The sequence below is a fragment of the Phyllostomus hastatus genome, unplaced genomic scaffold (genome assembly GCF_019186645.2).
Source record: "Phyllostomus hastatus isolate PE091 unplaced genomic scaffold, TTU_PhHast_1.1 phas_contig_40, whole genome shotgun sequence".
Lineage (NCBI taxonomy): Eukaryota > Metazoa > Chordata > Mammalia > Chiroptera > Phyllostomidae > Phyllostomus > Phyllostomus hastatus.
Genome location: NW_025333872.1, coordinates 95,896,509 through 95,902,508, shown reverse-complemented (window position 1 = coordinate 95,902,508; position 6,000 = coordinate 95,896,509). Strand labels below are relative to the sequence as shown.

At 60.8% G+C, this 6,000-nt stretch overlaps 1 protein-coding gene across 3 annotated transcripts in view; it reads left to right on the top strand.

Moving 5' to 3' along the window:
- Window positions 1-785: 785 nt before the first annotated feature.
- Window positions 786-6,000, top strand: part of AGPAT4 (1-acylglycerol-3-phosphate O-acyltransferase 4) — a 78,786-nt gene continuing 73,571 nt past the window's right edge. The window contains exon 1 of one of the 3 annotated variants that reach the window (XM_045843538.1): window positions 786-881. The gene's annotated coding sequence lies outside the window, so the exon portion shown is untranslated. Of the gene's footprint in view, window positions 882-1,298; window positions 1,429-1,482; window positions 1,551-6,000 lie in introns of those variants that run through there. The other 2 variants (XM_045843537.1, XM_045843539.1) reach the window with 2 other exon arrangements.

The window sequence follows — 6,000 nt, the reverse complement described above, 5'->3', positions numbered from 1 at the left end:
AGAAACCCTCGGCCCGCATCCCCGGACCCCGCTCGGGGAGTTCTGAATGCCTTTCCTCCGGTCCTGACCACCGCCGCTCTCTCCATCCTCTGTTCTCGGGGCTCACGGTTGGCTGGGTGGGTGGGCTGCTTCCGTTTTTGTTTTTAACACTTTTGGAGCTGTCACTAATTCTGCCATGCGTTCTCGTTGTCTTTGAACACTTCGTTTTCTCCTGTACATTGTGAACACCTGAAGAACACAGGTGAACAGAGAAGACACATGCAAACACTCCAATATTATTTGTGACTCTGGTTCTACTAGTGATCAATTCTGATGGGCACACGTCTTGACTATAAAAACAGTTCAAGGATGTAAGGGGCAGCGTGAAGAACGTAATCAATACTATCGTAATAACTGTGCAGGGCGCCAGAAGGGTGCTTAGCCTTTTTGGGGTGATCCCTTCATACGTTATATACATGTCTAAACACTATATTATTGTACACCTGGAACTAATGTATGTTATGTTAACTGTAATTGAAAACTGAACAAAAAATTAAAAATACATCTGGACTCTTTGGAGAGTGAAATGTTCTTTTATCAAGGACTGTTAAAGACCTGGCCCTCTTGGAGTTTTCAAGTTGTGAGGACACTGTTTTGTTCTACAGCCCTGCCCGGGCTCCCTGGCACGCGCTGCGTGTGAGTGACACGTGCGTGTGCGCGCGCGTGTGCGCGGGAACCGACCTGGCAGCCGCTTCGCGGGGAGAAAGCGCATCCACCGCCAGGCCGCTCGGCCGCAGTCCCCGGCACCTCGGCCCTCCCGTGTCTCCAGGAGCATGTCGCTGGAGGCGCCTAGCGGCTGCTCACGGTGGAGTGCCACCTCCTCCCAGCGCGGCGCACGAGAGGTGAGGGGTAGGGGGCACTTTAAAGTCGAGGGTATTTTACACCACAAATCGACCGCGTCCCCGCTGCGTGAACGGGAGGCGGCAGCTCGCGAGCGCGGGCAGGCTGGCGCGTGCGGGGGCCGCGCTCGGGGGAGCCCTTTGGGCCCGGGATGCAACAGGATTTGGGAGACGCCGCCGGCACGGAGAGGCCACGGAGCGCGCTTTGTCTCGGATGCCGCGGGTCCTCGGGCCCCGAATGCAAACGCTCCGCGGGCCGGAGCCCGGGCGCGCTCCTCGGCGGGGCCGGGGGTGACTCACGCCTCTCCCCTCCCCGAAACGGCGCGATCGCCGCTTTAAAAGGAAGTGACATGGGGTGGGGAGAGACGTCAGCCGAGGACCACTTTTTTCCCCCGCGCAGGGCCCACCCCTGGGTGGAGTCTCGCCTTTTCTTTCCAGCGCCGGCGGACTTGCCGCTCCCACAAACTAGTGGCAGTCCCCGCCGCCCCGCCGCCTCGCGTTCGGTCTCCGGTCTCTCCCCAGCCCATGTGTCCGGGCTGCCGGGACCGAGGTACGTGCGGCTCGCGGGCTCCCTCCCGGCGACCTCCCCTCGGGGCGCGGCGGGCCGCGGGCCGCGTCCCTCTCCCGGTCCCTCGCCCGGGGGGCTGGATTTCCCGAAGCCCTCTGGAAGGGGTAGGTACCGACCCAACCCCGAGAGCCGGCGGCAGCGGCCAAGGGCGCCAGGCAGGCGACCGCGGGAGCGCGGCGGGCGGCCCGGGGGGCGGAGGGGCTCGCTGCCGCCGGAGGACCCTGCCTTTGTGCTCAGCCGGGTGAGCCCGCCTTCGCCCCGGCCACCGCCGCCCGCGCCCCTGCTCCGTGCGCCCCCGCCCCGCCGACCCCTCGGCCTCCAGCGTTTTCCTCTGCAATAGGTGCGGCCGGGAGAAGGTGCCCGTTACCTGTCGGTCTCTTTTGTGTCATGCAACACGTTCTTCCCTCGCCGGCGTTTCTATGGCAACCACAAAAATACTACACGAAACGCAGCCCCGGCCTAGATCGATGGATGTGTGATGCGCCGGTGGTTCGGGCCGGGGCTGGCGCACGGCCAACGTGGCTCTGGGCTACCCCTCCTCACTTTCGATTTGGTTTTTCCCTATCGCAGCCGGGCTGGGGGAGGGGAGTTGTCAAGGAAACAGGGATCCGTAATGCCTCTTTATTTGCTTCATTTTCGGCCTATGAATTTCTGCATCATATCGAGGAATTAGACAAGGAGCGGTCTGATGTTTGTGTCCGTCCTCAGTTTCTGGTCTTTTTTAAGAAACCGTAAACAGGTCTCCAGACGTGGTGTTTATGCTGTGGTCAGACCACGGGGGTGGGGAGGAGCGCTCACTTCTGCACGGGAGGCCAGGCCCTGGGAGAAAGTTTCAGGAGGGGCGCCAGGACCAGCCCCGAGAGTGGAGGTGCGGGTGCCTGCTCAGGTTCGCCCCGGAGTCCAAAGGTCGGAGGCGGGGCTCGGGGAGCCGGGCGCCCTTACCTAGCACCACATCCAAAGTTCCACACACAGGAGTGGGAATCGGTACTGGCCAGCAGGGGGCTGCGTTTTCCTGCCTGGCGTGGATCTGCCCACCGCCCCCACCCCCCAAACCCACTCTCCTCACTGGTAGGTGCGTGGACCTTCTCAGAACGGGGAAAGGGTGCACCCATCTGTGACGGTTAGTCCAACACCCTCAGTCAGAAAAAAAAAAAAGAGTCGTGAGATGAGGGGCCCAGTGAGCCTGTGCAGGCGTGTGTATGCGTGGGTATGTGTGTACAGGTGTTGTGTAGGTGTGTGGGTGTGGGCGACAGTGTGTGCAGGGGGCGTGTGTGTGTGTGTAAGTGTGTGGGACACCGGGGGCCGGTCAAGAGTCCTGGGTCGAAACGACAGAATCTCGTCAATGCCCTCCACGGGGAGAAAGGGGATGAGGGCACAGGAAAAATGGGAACCGTGGCAGGAAAGCGTCGCCCGTCTGGTAAGAAGTGGGGTTAACTGCGACCGGAATGGAAGGACACACGCGTCGGGAAGGCGCCGGGCACAGCAGCCTCTGAACGGGGTGGGATGGGAGGGGCGGGGGGTGGAGCCGGTATTTGCGTCCCTACAGCCCAGGAAGCATCCCCAAAAGCACAATGTCCATCATCAAACATTTCCTAATTACCCAGTTGGCCTCTGTTAGATGTGTGGGCACCAATGTCACACTTGGTTTTTTTAAGAGATTTTATTTATTTACTTTTAGAGAGAGAAGGGAGGGAGAAAGAGAGAGAGACATCCATGTGCGGTTGCTGGGGGCCGTGGCCTGCAGCCCAGGCATGTGCCCTGACTGGGAATCGAACCTGCGACACTTTGGTTCGCAGCCCGCGCTCAATCCACTGAGCTACACCAGCCAGGGCGATTTTTAAATTATCTGTAATTCTGGGTAAAGACGGATGGTCGCTGGGCGCTCCTAGCGCCTCCCCCTTGCTGAAGCCGAAGGCGGGGCCCAGCGACCTCCGAGCGACCCCTGGGCGCCAAGCAGGAAGCAGGAGTGGTTTTCGGGAGGCTCTGCTGGCCGAGAGCCTTATCTCACCCTGCTATTATGTGTGACTTTTCAAACTCGTTCAAGTGCGAGAGGCCTTGAGTGTGTCCGAGGCGGAAGTGATCTGAGCGTGGGGCCGGACTAGCAGGGCGCGGAGCTGACCCTCTGGGTCAGTGAGTGGGGCTGGAGAGGGCCACCGGCTAACGGGCATCAGGCCCAGACAAGCCAAGGAGAAGGGCATGGAGCGCGTGTCAGTTCATGAACAGCCGGACGGTGGGTTTCGGTGTTTGCGGAGCCTGCGGAGTCTGCGGGAAGTGAGGCTGCAGCTCCTGGTCCCGGGCGGGGTGGGGGGGGGGCGCGGGGGGAGGCGGAACGCGGGCCTCCTGCAGGGCCCTGCGGCGAGCCGGTGCACGGAGTGTGAATCCACACCTGCCGTGTGCACACGGGGGTCTCCAGACCTAGGAGCTGCGCGACAGAAAGCCTCATGGGACGGAGATCCAGGAAAAGTAGCAAGAATCATCTGGAAGCACGGCCAAAAGTAAAAATAAGACGACTGTCCTATCATCGGACCCTGAGTAAAGAGGTTAAAACCATAATTAGCAGCCTTGGCCTGGGGAAGGTCAAGGGAGCCACAGAGGCAAGGCCAAGTTCAGGGCCCCAGGAAAGGCCGGAGAGCATTGATGCCAAGGGAATCCCTGCTGCAGTCAGTTGGGGGCCAGTCACCCTCGTACTGGGATCCCACTGTCTGCGAGGACCTGACGTGGGTGCTGGGACCTTCGTGAAGAAGTTACTGAGCAGCAGTTGCTGTCTGAGGTCTCAGGGTTAAATCTCCCGGGCAGGGCTGACGGCCCGTGCAGATGAGCTCGGGGAAGGGGAGGAGGCAAGGCGAGAGGGCGGTGAGGAAGCGGGATGGAGCTGGTCCGAGAAGAACGTCGTGAGGATGACGACGTTGGAGGTCGGAAGGAGAGGAGACAGACAGTGCGAGGGGACAGGCGTCCCAGGCGGCAGCAGTGGGTGCCGAGGGACGGGACGGACCCTGGCCGGAGGTTCCTGTCCCAAGCAGGGAGACATCCGAGTGCAGTGTGGAAACAGGGCAGGCACACTGGGTGCTGGTGGGAAGAACTAGTCAGTGTAGATCGGGGACAGGATTTCATCTTAATCAGGACAAGCAAGATGGGCAGAAGAAAGGCAGTGTGAGTAGAAGGCAGCACCCCTCCTCAGCCGGCATTCTTGAGCGGAAGCTCCAGGAGTAAAGGCTGTGCTTAAATCAGACTTCATACAAGTGAGAAATTTGAGGGTGGGAGCCCCACACGCACCCACGACAGCATCCATTGTAACCAGGCCTCCACTGCCCTCCCATTCAACTGCGGGGCGCGCAGGCGGGCGTTTGGCAGACGTACTGCGTGTGTCGTGACCCGCCATGTGCTGCAAAGGTCTATGGGGACGGGACACGGCTGCGTTCACGGCTCCGAGTGGCTCTCGGCACCTGAGTGTTTGGAGAAACGTATGTGACGGAGCCCAGCTCGGTCATTGCTGCCATCACCCAGAGCCTGGGCTGCGCCGACTCGGCAACCCGCACCCGAGAGCAGCTGGGGAGGCGAGCTTTGGGACCCTGCAGCCGGGCTCAGGATGGGGTGAGGGTGGGGCGGGTCACTGCTACGCCGTGGGAAGGGGGAGCCTCAATCGGAGATCGTTGAACCGTGTTTATGGGGCGTCTGTGGTTCGTAAGGGCCGTGGACACCCTGCGAGCAGAGGCGGCCACAGCGCCCAGGCTGCCGTTCTCAGCGAGCCGTCTGCGGGATCGTGAGGGAGGTCCCGGGACGGGCTGGCCTCCGCTTTCTTCCCTCGGAGGACCGCGTGAGAGCAACTGCCGTGGAACGAGAACAATTTTGGGTGAGCCTCATCCCTGATCGTGGAACGGTCTCTCTTTCCCTGCCCTCCTCTGCTTTTCAAGGCAGAAAATCTTTGCCCCACGAAGATTCTCTCCCCGTTTCCATGTCGTTCTGCTGCCCTCGTCCGGGTCGTGCTACTTCCTTTGACCCTCGGCCCTACCTCTCGTCTTCATTCATTCATTCATTCATTCATTCATCATGGTCACCATCTGTCCGCCCACACTTAGTCCTTCCCTCAACAAAAGGTACTGAGTGTCCTGGGTCGGCCACTACACATCATGGATGTAGACACGGGTAGGAGAGAAACTCTTTCTTCCCCGAAGAACTGCAGGGGGCTGGCGGTGGGACAGGTGAAGAAACAGCCCCTTACACCGGGGGCTGTTTTTTTCCCGATGGAGGTGTTTCTTTGCCCCATGGCACAGGGCGTCCCTTATTCTGGAACAATCCTGTACAGAGTTTGTGCTGGGCAGGGAGGGAGCGAGGGGTCAGCCGTGGACCGTGGTCCATCCTCGAACCGTCTTCTGTCTTCCAAACTGGCGGAGCGTGTGGCCGGTGCCGTGAACATTTGCCGATGGACGGAGGGCAGGAGGGGGATTTCTGGCCCCGGGGACGTGGAGGAGTCGAGTCCAGGCAGCTCGCGTGCTCTGCTCCTGAGCAGTGCCAGCGGAGGCTCAAGACAACCCCTCCTGGCCGTCCGGGGGACCG